Source organism: Dipodomys merriami, unplaced genomic scaffold (genome assembly GCF_024711535.1).
Source record: "Dipodomys merriami isolate MVZ:Mamm:240054 unplaced genomic scaffold, mDipMer1.0.p SCAF_42, whole genome shotgun sequence".
NCBI classification, from domain to species: domain Eukaryota; kingdom Metazoa; phylum Chordata; class Mammalia; order Rodentia; family Heteromyidae; genus Dipodomys; species Dipodomys merriami.
Window position 1 is genome coordinate 6,438,625 of NW_027205826.1, and position 14,519 is coordinate 6,453,143.

The window sequence follows — 14,519 nt, forward strand, 5'->3', positions numbered from 1 at the left end:
CCCTATCACATAATTCCATTCCCTCTGTTTTACTCTTTCTTCTTTGCTGGTGCCTTGCATTTCTTTCCCTGACTCCAAACCTATATGAGAGAAAATATTGAGACCCCCAGAATGGACTTTAGTACTAACACCTCTATTGTGCAGTGTTGAAGAACATGTAGGTTAGTCTGTTGCTGACCTGGTACTAATACTTTCTAACTCTGTAACTCTGGACTAGTTAACTACTCCATGCTGTAGTTTCTTTATCTACAGTATAGGGATTTTAATGATTCTTCTTATGAGCCTGCTGTGAAGGTTAAAGTGACTAATGCAGCCCAAGGACATAGAAAAACATGGTTAGATGTTCAATAAATATTAGCTAATCTCCCTGGATCAAAAATCTCCTATTTTTAATTTGAGAGGATAATGGAAAATGCTTCTGTTATTGAATGGGAAAAGTCCCAAAATAACAAATGCAATATAATTTCGTTAAAAATACTCTCTGTAGTCATGCATGCGCTCACAAAGCGATACATAGGTTATTGCTATCTTCCTTGATTTTACTGTCCATCTCTCTAAAAGGAATATCTGTTACTTGAAGTAGTCTTAGTTGTGTGTTTTCTTTTTTTTTTTATTGTGAAAATACCATACAGAGGGGTTACAATTACATGAGCAAGGTCAGGCAAACATTTCTTATCAAGCATTGTTGCCTCCTCCTTTGTCTCCTCTTACCATCCCTTCCCATCTCCCCCCAGTTGTGTGTTTTCTATGTGCCAAATTCAAATGTTTGAGTGATAACACAGAGAAGACTACAGTTGATTTTGGTCATCAAGGTTGGCAGAGAGCCAAATAAGACAGGCAATCTCCATCTAATAGAAAATTCCTCCAAGAATTCTAAATCTTTTTTTATTAATCAATAAGTTTTTTTGTTGTGAAAATACTGTACAGAGGGGTACAATTACATGAGCAAAGTAATGATACATTTCTTATCAAGCATTGTTGCCTCCTCCTTTGTTTCCCCTTAAGAGAATTCTCAATCTTTTTAGTAATTAAGAAGCACTCAATAATTCTCAACAATTCCCTGGGTAGGATTTATTTAGAAAGAAACAAGTATTTTCCTGAGCTCCTTAGGGAACAAGCTATACTTTCTATAATTTTTGGGTGTGTTTGTGTGTAGGGGGTAGGCATCTATGGTGGTCAAATCCTAGATTGGATTCTGGGCACTCTGTCTACCTAATGCCTGGGAACATTTATAGTCCCCTTACTTGGCTGGTGCCATAGCTCATGGCTGTAATGCTAACTACTCAGGAGGATGAGATCTGAGGATTGAGGTTCAAAGCCAGTACAGGTAGGAAAGTCTGTGTGACCATTATCTGTAATAAACCATCAAAAATCCAGAAGCAGAGCTATGGCTCAAACAGTAGGGCACCATTTTTGAGCAAAAAAGCTAAGGGACAGTGTCCAGGCCCTGAGTTTAGGCCCTAGTATTGGTACACGCGTACGCATGTATGTGCGCACACACACACACACACACACACACACACACACACATACAATTACTTGCTCCTGTGTCATCTACTCTTGTATTTTAAAAAAGTAACAATGTTTTCAGTATATATATATATATCCAAATATCCAGCTTTTCCAGAGATGTCTTTGTTCTGTGCTATTGTCTTAATTGTAATGATTCATTCCACTTCATGTTCTTTGAATTGGAGAATCAACTCAATGGAATCTATTACGAAGCTGCCATGCGCCTGAGGACTAGGCATGAGTGGTTGTATATCTCAGGTGGCATCCCAGGTCCCCGTTCTAGTGCCTGCTGGAGTCAGGGTTGTTTTTCACAGGCTCTTAGCAATCCCCATGTCCTTTACAACCCATGGTCCACTTTCTAAGTTAGCTAGAGTGAGTGTCTCGTTCTGCACACACATGATCTTTCACGAATCTACCTGATGGGCTAATTTTTTCTTCTTTTCCTTTTGGTGCTGGGGATGGAACCTAGGGCCTTGAATAAACAAGGCCGATGCTTTTCCACTGAGCCCCATTCCCCAGCCCTACCTGATGATATTTTAGGTTTTCTTTTGTTGCAGAGTAAATGGCAAGAGCCCCAGTGTCAGCTGTGAGGTTGGCTTTAGCAGTTACTAAAACGTGATTGTCTCTAATTCATCAGGATTTAAGCATTAGAGATGGAAGAACCATCCTTTGATCCTTTCCATCACGAGTGTCCGTCTGGTAGAGAGGACCAAGGTCAAGGCTTGTCCTTCAGACACAGGCCACAGAGGGGCCAAGTGCATGAAATAACAATGAGAACAGGCATTTTATTTCCATTTTTAGAAGTCTGAAACTGACAGTAAAGAAAAGAAGACTTCAACCCAAGGAAATGGAAGCCTAGTGCGCTAGGATGGGATAATTCCTGAGTCAGGCTAGATCTGTTCATTTGAAGTATGATTTTGACTAATTTATTTTTAACAACAGAGGAAGAAGATCGTATTGCTAGTGGAACTGGTCCTAGAGGTTTGGGCTCTTGATTTGAATTGACCATCCCACATGTGAAGACTACTCAAGGTGGTATTCATCCCCCAATGTACCCTTGTACTTTACTTCACCACAGCCTTCTTCAGGGAGCAGGGGAGGTAGAATGGTAGTAGGGGATGGAGTTCCACAGAACACTGTAAACTTCTCAAGCACAGGTTTAGGGGTTGCAGTTGCTCCATGAGAGAAGGGGATGATGGATCAATGTGAGTTTGTGGATTTGTTTACATGGATTTTCACCTGCCCAGGGCCTGGAAATGCATGTAGAAAGTGGCAATCATTTTTTCTACATATGTCAGTGGAGACACAGCCTACAATTTGAACATAAAGTATTAAAGCTAGACACAGTGAGACTTCCCTGCCCTCCCTTCCTTCCCTGAATGATTTCTGATCCAGAAGTTATTTGGATGGATCAGCCATAATACCATTATAATTTTTATTTAACAAAAGTAAGGGAGAGAGAGAGTGCACACATAGACAAATATTTAAGCTTAAACATGTAGTAAATTTCTCTTCTATTTTTAGGAAGATCTAATTGCATGTGTTATCACTATGTATTATTAAAAAGAGTTTCTAGAATATTACTATTTGAACTCTCAACTCATTGAATGGGTTCACAAACCCAAGGGGAAATTATAAAACAGATTTCTGGAAGATCATTCATATAGTTTACTGAGATACTTAACCAATCTCATTGAATCATTTAGTCTAGGCAACAGAAAATATATTCAATGCCAACTCTGCACCAAGCACTGTGCTATTTAGTCTAAAGTAGAAAGTTTTAGTTGGTAGTAGAACAAATGAAATGAACTGTATTTCTCGAGGTGATTTTTTTATTTTTATAAAAGTTACTTTGTGGATTCTACTGATTTAGGAGAGCTGAACTATAAGTACATGAAGGTAGAAACTTGGACTAGATATTGCATCTGATCTCAAAAGGAAAATGATTCCTTCCCTATTCAAGTCTAAGAGACCTAGGAAAATATGATGTTCTAAATCAACTTTGTTGCTATGTGGGATGGGAAACTACAGAACCAGAAGTGACTTTATTTTGCTTAGAAAACTCATAGGTGGAGGGCAGGGAGATAGTTTGTGTAATATATTCATTTTTTGACTTTCATAGAAAATCTATCAAATAGCTTTCAACTTTGTCCTCCCAAAAAATAGAGTTCAAATAAAAATGATGGAGGTATTCCTCTTTTCTTCCTAAGAGGTGAAGAATGTAATTAAAAATAGAGATGTTTCCCCTCAGTATTAGAGCTGAAAGTCAAAGCCTCATGTACTCTTGTTTGGCTTTTCCACTCATGGCTCATGATCTACCACTTAGTCCAGCTTTTTTTGCTCATTAATTTGAGGTATGCAGACTTTTCTGCCCCTGCAACTCTAAACTGCTGTCTTCAGATCTCAGCCTACCATGTAGCTAGGATTATAGACGTGAGTCCTTCACACCCAGCACATACTTAGTTTAATGGAGCAACCGAGTTCCAAAAGCAACTAAAATGTTTTCAGACACATATAAAAGCATCTAGGCCCCTGGGATGAATATCTTAATACTGAAAAAAAAATGTGGGAAGATTTGAAAGTATGACCAACAAACTGAACAATCTATAAATGATTCTTCTGATTTGTTCTACTTAGGAATGGTAAAAAGAAACATATTTAATAAACTTCTGCTTTGACATGGCCCTGGTAGTGGGTTAAATATGCACACCTCCTTTCTAGGTACATCCATAGATTTTATGCACACATATATGTTATATGTACTCACAGAAGGATAATATTTTACATCATCTAACACAAGATTTGGTGCTGAAAATAGTTTCAGTGGAGGAATGTATACAGAGAGGGATGTTCATGACCTTTATCTGAAAATTTCCCTGTTAACAAAATTTTATAAATGACTCCCTTATTTAAAAAATAAGGAATTTAAAAAATAGCAAGGGATTGTTTGATGTATAAAGACTAGGTAAGTCGGCAGTAGGAAATAAGGATTTGGTGGCTGGAATGCCTGGGTTTGAGTCTTGCTTGTGTTTCTGTCACTTAGAATCTGTGTGAGTTTGAGCAAACGACTTGGGCCCCATGACCCTGATCATCTCCCATCAAACAGCACCTCCCCCATGGGAGTGTGAGCATCGATGAACTGACATTTGATAAGTTCTTAATGCATTATGGTTCAGGGTTTGACACAAGCAAAACCTCTTGGATTCTAAATAGTTGCTGTCTTCAAGGAGCATGAAGCTCAGAAAAGTCCAGGGATTACTTGATATGGCAGCTGAAGTGGCTGTGGCTGTTTGATACTGGGTCTGTTCATTAGGAAAAGCTTGACTCACAGGGGTGGGTGGGGAATCAACTCTAATCTAACAGAGTCCTATTTTGGCACATGGAGGGTTTCTGGGTTGGGTCTGCTTGAAGGAGAGCTGATAAGCGAGTCCTTTGTAGAAATCAAGAGGACTTGCAAGGGGTTACAGGGAGATTCTACATGCACACTGATGAATCTCTTCTGGAAAGGTTTTAAAGGGAGTCTCAGTTCTCCAAAGGCTGGAGATGGGGGCTGAGAAATACTTCTGGTGAGTTTTATGGGGCCTCCAGTTCACCCAGTGGGGTCAAGAGCTAGAGAAGGAAACATAAGACTGGCTGCCCTACCTGTAGTCCAGCTCTACCATTTTCAGTATTTTCTTGTTCCTGAAGTACAGTGTGTGACAAGCACATGCGCATTAGTGCATCTGGAGTGTGGGTATTTCCTGATTTTTTTCAGGTGACTCAAGCAAGCTTTCAGAGCTCGGATTTCTCTGAATGCTTACTGAAATTGTTTTGGACTCTCTTTTTGCTGTTGAAATTGCAGCAGAGCATATTTTATTAACTAGAACTGGACATACCATGTGTGTCACTTCTGTCACACAGGAGAGCAAAATCCATTACTCTCATCTCTTCTGGTCCAGTGTTCCCATGTTATCTGAATCAGGCTGGCCTGATTCTATCCTACACCGAAAAAAGTGTCCGTCTCACACAATGTCAGAAGAAAATAAGAACAGAGAAGTAGATTAAAGCTCATCCCAATTTTGTAAAGAAGTAAAAGAAGGAGAGCTATTTTGAACCAGAGGAAAATACCCATAAATAAAAAACACGGACAGCACATATATTATTCAAGGGCTTTTTTTCCAGTGTGAATGTGTTATATTACTGGGGATCAAAGCCAAAATGACTGAAGTTTATATTATTCTATTTCCACCAGAAAAGATTTTCATGACCCTGTGGCTCTAGTAGTAGTCCCTGGGGTCTCAGAGCAAAGAAAAGAAATAGTAATAGTGTGTTGTCATTGACCTAGCCATTTCTTATCATTTACAGGAGAGCTACACTGGCATCTTCTCATTTGATCTCCTCAGAAACTCTTCATGGGAAACCAATTATCTCCATGCTGGAAATAGGAAAAACTGAAGGAGACAGATTTTGAGATTTATAACTGGTTAGCAGTAAGCCCAGGACATTTGGAATATGTTCATTGTTTCTGACCAGAAAAGGAATCAACTTGTAATAGTGAACTTTAGTATTCATTAAAGCAGATAGAGCATATTAGACTGCAAACTGACAAGTAAGTGCTCCCCCCAAATTAACTCATGATATTGCTTTAAACACAACAGACCTAGATTCTCTCTCTCTCTCTCTCTCTGTCTCTCTCTTTCTCTCTCTCTCTGTCTCTCTCTGTCTCTCTGTCTCTCTCTGTCTCTCTCTCTCTCTCTCTCTCACACACACACACACATCCAAGACCAGGACTTGAACTCACTATATCTGATGCTTGCTTTTGCTCATTGGCTGCGGCTCTACCACCTGAGTCATGCCTCCAACCCGAAAGGGTTAATTGTTTCATTGTGTTTTTACACCTCTAGGCATAATGCAAATACATTTTCCCCTACCAGCCCATTAATTGATGTCCTCAAGAGCATAGACAACTATTTGCACAGCTGCTTAGTGGAATGGTATAATTCTTTAAGAATAGATAGTTCAGTCTGGGGTCCATACTAACATACTGCTAAATTTCATTGTCTGAGAGTTCTTGGGGTGTTCAAATTCACAAAGGGAAGTCTGCTGATTTCTTGGCCCGTTAAGAAGCTATTGCAGCAAGAAGTTAATAAGAATCTTTCCTAGAAGATGACATTTTCTGAGATTTACGTACACGTTGTGACTATAAATAATTATGAGGAAGACAGCCTATTAGCAGAAAGGTTCCTTTTCTACCTAATCACCAATTACTATAGCTTGGAGGGAGGCCAAGTTGCGTCTCAAACCATCTTTTATCATTTAACAGCTCTCTGAGAGAAGAATGTGCCAAGACCAATAGGGTCTGGGTCTTCAGACATCACCCTACCCAGTGGTGTCTTCATCGAGTTGGTGTTGTCGAGGAGATGCTAAGGGGGATGTTCATCCACAGCCCAGGTATATGCTGTGTGGTGCTCTCTTTCCTTTTCATGTCTGACAACCACATGAAGCCTCTAGATAGAATTTTACGGGAAGAGACAGATCTGAGCTCCCATTACATAGCGCTCAGTGAACTTGCACAGGATTGAGTAGACATCAACTGTCTCTCATCTAAAGAAGAGCTTCACTGCAATGCAGAACAGGACTCTACCAGTCCTAGCACTTCTCATCACTGGAGTACCAGGTTCAGCCAGACTGCTTTCTGGGATTTTCTTCTCTGGGTACTAATGGTTAGGTGAACCAGATATAACCACCAGCCTTTTTGCTCTCCGGTCATTTTATGGTTCACTTCTCCCTCCGTACCCATTCCTCCTCTCCCCTTCACATGTTCTGGGGATGACTGTGTTTTGCTGTTTGTGTTTATGCTGATTATCTATTTGTTAGTCTTGTCTCCTCTTTGCAGGATAGAGATGGGCTGTCTATTCATTTCCTCATCAGCGGGGTCTTCTTTGAGGACTTCATCTCCAGGAGACGCAAAGGCTTGGTTTCCTTCATCTGCTTCCTGGTATGATCTTTTCTTCTACTGGGTAGTGGGGGCGGGGGAGACGGGGCCAGTCTGACTAAATCATCATCTAGCTCAGGTCAATGGTTTCCACAGTTAATGAGTTCCTCCTACAGGAGCAACAGGGGCTTAGGATCTTCAAGTGGATAAGATCATAGTCTGTGTCTTCCAGAGCCTTTCATGCCAGAGGAGACATTTGTTCAGCCACATTCAGCCTCACGGAGAACACATTCCCGTGGGTCTAATTAGTTGTGAAATGTGTCACCAGCAATTTGTAATTAAGGATAAAATATTGAACAGGATGACTTTGTTGTTGTTGTTTTTTAAAACAATTCTGAGTAGATTCAGAATTCTCTTTATAATAACCCTTTACAGGTTTTTTACATTCTTTATGAGTGCAACACTGTTGTTTTCAACTTATTTTTAATTCCCCAAATGCACACACCCAACAGCAGACTGGTGGCTCCATTTCAGTTGAGCTGTGAGTAAGACAGGCGGTGGTGTGCGGGTGGCAACTCTGGCACTAACCCTATGCCTTTCTCACTGATGCAAGTCATTATTGTTGACATCACCTACTGGGGAAGAGGGTGCAGAAGACACAACAGGGCTAAGGCTCTTGAGTAGGGCAGATCCAATCTGGGACTGGAAAAGTGGACATGATTATGACACATGTCTCTGGGATATAGGTGTCTTGGGGCAAAGACCTCCTGGGGGAATGTATGAAAAGTCTCTAGGGGAGAGGTACTATGAGTTGCCCTATGTAGAAAGGAAGGTAGCAGGAAAGTTCTAGATTGGATTGGGAAAAATCTGAAGGATTCCATGGAAGATGGCATTATTTAGACTTGCATGGAATTAGAGAACCATTCAACCTATTCAAACTGAATGCTTTCCTTGGTATAACTCTAGGAGCCAGGCCCACAGAAGCGTTCTGAGAAGTCCTTCCATTTCTTTTTAGGTCCTTATAATGCCATTTCTAAGCCTAAGCTTAATGTTTTAGAGCTCAGGCTCTAGAGCTAGTTATTTGGAGTTCCCAAAGCTGGTGGTGTCATCTAGGAAGCTATGAAATGGGATTCTGTGCTTCTGCTTCTTCATCTGGATTATGGAGAAGGTGAAAGTGGCCATTCCATAAATTTGCTACTGAGTTAACCTTTTTAAGTAGTGGGAGTAGAAGTGCTCTCCTTGTCCCCAGTGTAGGGCTTTATAATTGTGTGTGTAAGAATTGATCTTTCTTTTTTCATTCTGTGATGGTTAATATGGCTATCACATTTGTCCCTTAGATTAACCTCTACAACAAATCCTCGCAGGTTTTCTAGTTTTGAGATTCCCGCCCCCCCCCCTTTGACAAGCATCCTTTTTTCTAGTTAGTTTGTCAGTGATCCACTAATGACATGGGGGGAATTTTCATGCACTTCCTATCTGTTGAAGAAAATGCCTGGAGATTCACCGACTTAACCAAAAGGTGGGCAGGAGCAAGGGGGAAAAAAAAAAGAACTGGGAAGAGATACAATTGATGTAGACCAAGAAGCTGGATGTAAGAAAAACAGAACTTAAAAGTATTGGAAACAGACAATCGTCAAGAAAAATTGAAACCCATTCTTTGTTAGTTCCTATTCCTGATCATTTTACTTTTAATCTTCCTTAATTACTGTCAAGGTGACAGGTTCTATGACGGGAGGGCCCGGATGCAGTGTAAGGCAGGTTTGAGGGGATGTGTGCTGAGTACCTAGGCTTGTAGGACGAGGAGGAAAAAGTCACAATGGGGGGAGGGGGAAGATCCTGGAGAGACCATCAGATGGCAGCCCCAATGCACATCCAGAAGATTCCATGAGCAACTATTCTAGGTGGTGTCCTCATTCAGCAATAACAGAGATGTTCAGTGAACAAAGAGCCCAGGACAGAGGAAAGAAGTGAAGATAGTTGGGGGAAATAAGAGTCAATGGTTCAGGAATCATAGCAGGGAGGGAGGGCAAACTGTATTGAGCGCTAGTGCGTGTTGTCATTGATGTGGCTCAACTTGGCTGGGCTGTGGTGCTAAGATACTTGGTCAAACATTATTCTGGGTGTTTGACATTAACTCTAGATAGTGGGTTCTGATGTAAGTGGATTTTCCTCCACAGCAGGTAAACTGCATCCTATCAACCAGAGGGCAAAACAGATGTTTGACTAACCTGAGCAGGAAGCAAATCTGCCAGCAGCCTGCCTTAGTCTGGTGTTATGGCCTTGATGTTTCTTAATACACTGCCTCGTTCATACTGGAATCGCAACTCAGTTCTGCGGTTCTAACGCAGTTTCCGGTTCTTTTGGGCTCACCAAGCCTCCATCGTTGCATGGACTGTTTAAAATGAAATAAAATACTCTCTCTCTACATGCCTTCTATTGATTCTGAAAAGCAGTGGGGCATGAAGTATTCTACCTGACTCACTGTTCAGGGTGAAATAGATCCTCAGTGGAGGAGACAGTGTTCAAATCCAAATCTCTCTAATTCCAAATTCCATGTTCTTGCTAATCAAACAACACAACCACCCACTACTTGAGTGCCAAGAAGGGCTCTGATAAGAGCAAAACTTCAACCCCAGAACTCTTTTTTTGGTGTGAGAAACCCAATAGAAACTTCACAGGAATCTGATGGGTGGGGTGAAGTACTGGGCTCAGTGGGGTGTGCTATACAAAACACAGCCGGGCTTCAGGGTTGAAAGTACCCTAAGTTCTGGTCCTTGCCCACTAGGCTTGGCTGAGGTCAGACTGAATGACTCCCCCAAACCCTTCAGTTGCAGTGGAGAGAGAAGCCATGTTTCTTTTTCTTTCCATTCCAGATGCTTAGGAGAGTCAGCTGGAGAGTCCACTGTGGCATTAGCCACTTGCCAAAGGGAAGTTTCCGGTTCCCATTCATCTACATATTTTCTGCCTTTTCCAATTCTCCCCTTCCTATGTAGCACGAGATGCTTCTCAGAGCACAAGGACCACGGATTCGCAGCGAAGGATGGGGTGATGGACTAAGGGGTAACACAGCTCTCTTTTCCCAAGCTTCCCCCTCTTGGACCAAGAGGAAGAAAGCCTGAGATGAGGAGAGACTTTTTTTCCTCTCTCTCCTTTCATGATTCTTTTCTGCCTTTTGGCAGCTTTGAGTTTCAGGACTATAAAACCAGAGCAGGTTTTTTTTTTCCAATTGCTTTGGGCAGCAGAGTGAGTCCCGAATGTCACATGCCTGAGCTCCTTCGCGTCTTGCAATGAGGGCCAGCTGCTTGCTGGTCAGCTGCCAGGAGGGTGGACACGGCACCAGGAAGCGGAGACACATAAAATCCACCACCCTTGTGAGTTTGCGGTTCTCCAGGGCACTGGAAACAAAAGGAAGGAATCATTGGGTTTATTCCCCAATTGTTTTATTTGAAAGGAGTCTATGGCTTAACTCTAAAGAAGTGTGGGTTTTTGGTTTTTGGTTTTTTGCCTATTCAGTATAGCAAAAGTTAAACATTCCATGGAATATTAAACATCTTAACTTCTGGGAATGCACTACATAGCTATTCCAGACTTTGGCTGAAATACATCTTTTCTACAGTGATAACCATTGCTTCATTGACATGAGAAGTCTTGCAGAAAAAGCTCACATGCCCCCACAGAAGAAGCAAATTAATTCATATCTAGCATGTCAGCGACTATAAATGGACAAACTACTATAATTAAAAAATAGGTGACTGGATTGCAAAGCAAACTCAAACTGGCTCTAGGATGAAAAAAGAGACATATTCAAAACAAAGTGACTCATAGAAGGTCAAAGTTAAAGGGGGAAAAAATTGAAGGGGAAAAGACATGCCAGAAAAGTGAAAGTTAACCGAAAGTGTGAAAACTTACTTTTGTGTCAAAGTTAAAGTGGGGGCTGGAGGAGAGGGGAAAGTAGAAATATTAAATGGAACGGAAAAGGACTCTTTATGATTTTAAAGGGAACCATATTTAAGAGCTAAATATATTCTGGGGTTCAGGGAGCTACAAAGATTTATTTCTATTGTTTTTAATTTTTTGTTCACTATTTTAACTGCAAGAAAAATTAGGTTTTATTGAGAGATTAAAAAAAAAAACCTTCAGATAAATTTCCAGTCTCTTATAAAAATCACAAGGTCTGACAATGCTGGGCCTGATTTTCAATCATTTAGGCAAGCTTTGGCACATTATGGCCTGTGGACCAGTTCCAATCCACCACCCACCGAAATCCACACCGAAGAAACCCATGCCAACACACCTAATAATCAAACTCCAGGAAACTAGACACAAAGAAAAAGTTCTTTAAAGCTGCATGCGAGAACCAACACTTCTCTTCGGAAACTGTGAGGCCAGAAGGAAATGATATAATAGTTTTAATGGGCAGAAGGCAAAAGAACTGTCCACCCCCTACTCTATATCCTGTGAAAACATCTGCCAAGAATGAAAGGAGAAACACGACTTTTCCAGAGGGAGTAATGGAAGAGAATTTGTCATCAGCAGACCTACCATGAAGTGCAAAGTGATTTTTTTTCTTAAATGTGAGCGAAATATGGGGTGAGAATAGGTGAACTGGAACGGAGTTCTTTGGGAAGCTCAATGAAACTGACGGAAGCCCTATCAAGATTTACAGCCTTCAAAAAAAATCCCCCTTAGCTACCCATTCCAGAAATGAGGTGGGATGATCCATACAGATTCTCCAAGCACTTAAAAGGGAATTAAAAAAATATTACCAATAACCTTACACTCATGAAACTGACCATTTAGGTGAAATGGGCCAATTCCTCAAAAGCATAAACTATCATAAAATAGGTTAGTTTGTTTTCTTCTTTTTTGATGGTACTACAGTTTGAATTTAGGGCCTCATCCTTGCTAGGCTGACAGTCTACTGCTTGAGATATAGCCTAGCCTATAAGTTTCTTCCTTCCCTCCCTCCCTCCCTGCCTCCCTCCCTTCTTCCATCTTTCCCTCCCTTCCCTTTTCTTTTTTTTGCAAAATAGTTTAAATTGAATTTATCATTTTAAAACTTCAAAAGAAGAAATCTCCTCACTCAAATGTCTTTTTTTTTTTTTTGCTGGAGATGTATACCGAATATCTAAGGAAAATGGAACCATAATTTTATATAATCTCTTCTAGAAAACTAGAAGGAACACTTCCCAACTCATTTTATAAGGTCGGCGTTAATTATTCCATTACTCAAAGACCATAAAAGAAGGGAAACAACAGGTCAATATCCCTCACGAATGCAAACACCACTGACTTTTTTTATTAATAAAGTTTTATTGAAACACGGTTGGGACCATTGTTTGTATCTATGACTGCTTGCACACTACAGAGGCAGAATTGAGAAACTGTGACAGACTGGCCCACAGAGCCTGACATACTTATCATGGGGCCTACACAGAAAGCACTGAGATTGAGAGCTGAGGAGCAAGTGTACCTCCAAATCCATGAGCACCCATTTATTCTAAACCAATTTGGTTCCATGTAGGCATTACATGAATTCATGCATGAACATAAACACACATGCAAATGTAACCTGCAATATGCTCCATACATAAACAGAAAACATAGATAGAAGCCAGGTGTAGGTGGTACCTGCCTGTAATCTCAGCACTTGAGAGGCAAAAACAGGAGAATCAGGAGTTTGAAGCCGTCTTGGGCTACGGAGTGGGAGTCTGTTTCAAAAGAACCAAAATGGAAAATTAAAAATACAGATAAAGGGCTGGGACGGTGGCTCAGTGGTAGAGCACTTGCCTTGCATGCCTGAGGCCCTGGGTTCGAATCCTCAGCACCATATAAGCAAAAAGAAAAAAGCCGGAAGTGGCGCTGTGGCTCAAGTAGTAGAGCGCTAGCCTTGAGCTGAAGAGCTGAGGGACAGCGCCCAGGCCCAGAGTTCAGGCCCCACGACTGGACCCCCCCAAAAAAATACAGATAAAGACAAAAATTTTAAACAGGATATGTGTGGTCTCTGGTTATGGCAGAAACCCGTTTCTCATGGTTTTTACCTGGCCAGCAGCTGTCATTTGTATTTTTTCTACTTAGCCTTACACATCATTTACAAGACTCTTTTATAGCCACAGTTTATTTTGTTTACCCACCAAATCACAATCCTCGCTGGTTAGAACGCGTTGTGAAATGCTTTCTCTTCTGTTTTCCTGGAAGAGTTTGTGTAGAATTGGTGTTAATTCTTCTTTAGCCATTTGCTGGAAATATTTAGCCAAACTCTCTGGGCTTTGGATAGTTTGCTAGAATCCATTGTGGCTGATTTGCTGCTGCAGCCTCTCCTCCCGCTCTCCCTCCTCCTCCCCCTCCTCCTCTCCCTCCTCCCCCCCTTCTCCTCCTCCCCCTCCTCCTCCTTCTCCTTTTCTTAGTTTGACCCACTTTCTAAAAACGTGGATTGTAGCAAATCAACAATGCTGCTGAAAATGCCTGGAAAAGATGGATTTTTTTTAGAAGAGGTCATAGACATTTCCATGCAGCGAAAGGGGCGGAGATTCTGGTGGGAAGGGGAGTGGCTCCCTGTAGGGGGTTTGCCAATCACACCCCAGTCAGAGAGAACAGAAGGAGGTCCCCTTGGGGTTCAGGGCCCTCATAGTGGCAGGGCGTGTGCCTTGAGTTCAGAATTTACCAAGGCGGCCAATGTCCCAGAGAAAATAAGCTGCAGATAAATTAATATTCGTAAGTGCATTTCCCCTTTGAAGTAATCACTGACCCCAAAACTCCACAACCATAAGGCTCAAATCTTTAATTTAAAAAAATCCTAAGCAGAAAAGAGTAAGAGAGGATAAAGAACTGAGCATAAACTTAGGCATCATCATTGCAGACATAAACTTAGCCATCATCATTGCAAGGCTGGGTAAGCATACTAAAGCTTTCTGTTTAGTCTCCGAAAGTACTATGAACAAGCCTTAATGCCGACTAGGAATTTCCCAGCTCTAGGCTGATATAAGTGGCGTGACAGTCGGGCACTGGCAGCTGATGCCTGTAATCCTAGCTACTCAGGAGGCTGAGCTCTGAGGATTGTGGTTCAAAGCCAGCCTGGGTGGAAAGGCCCATG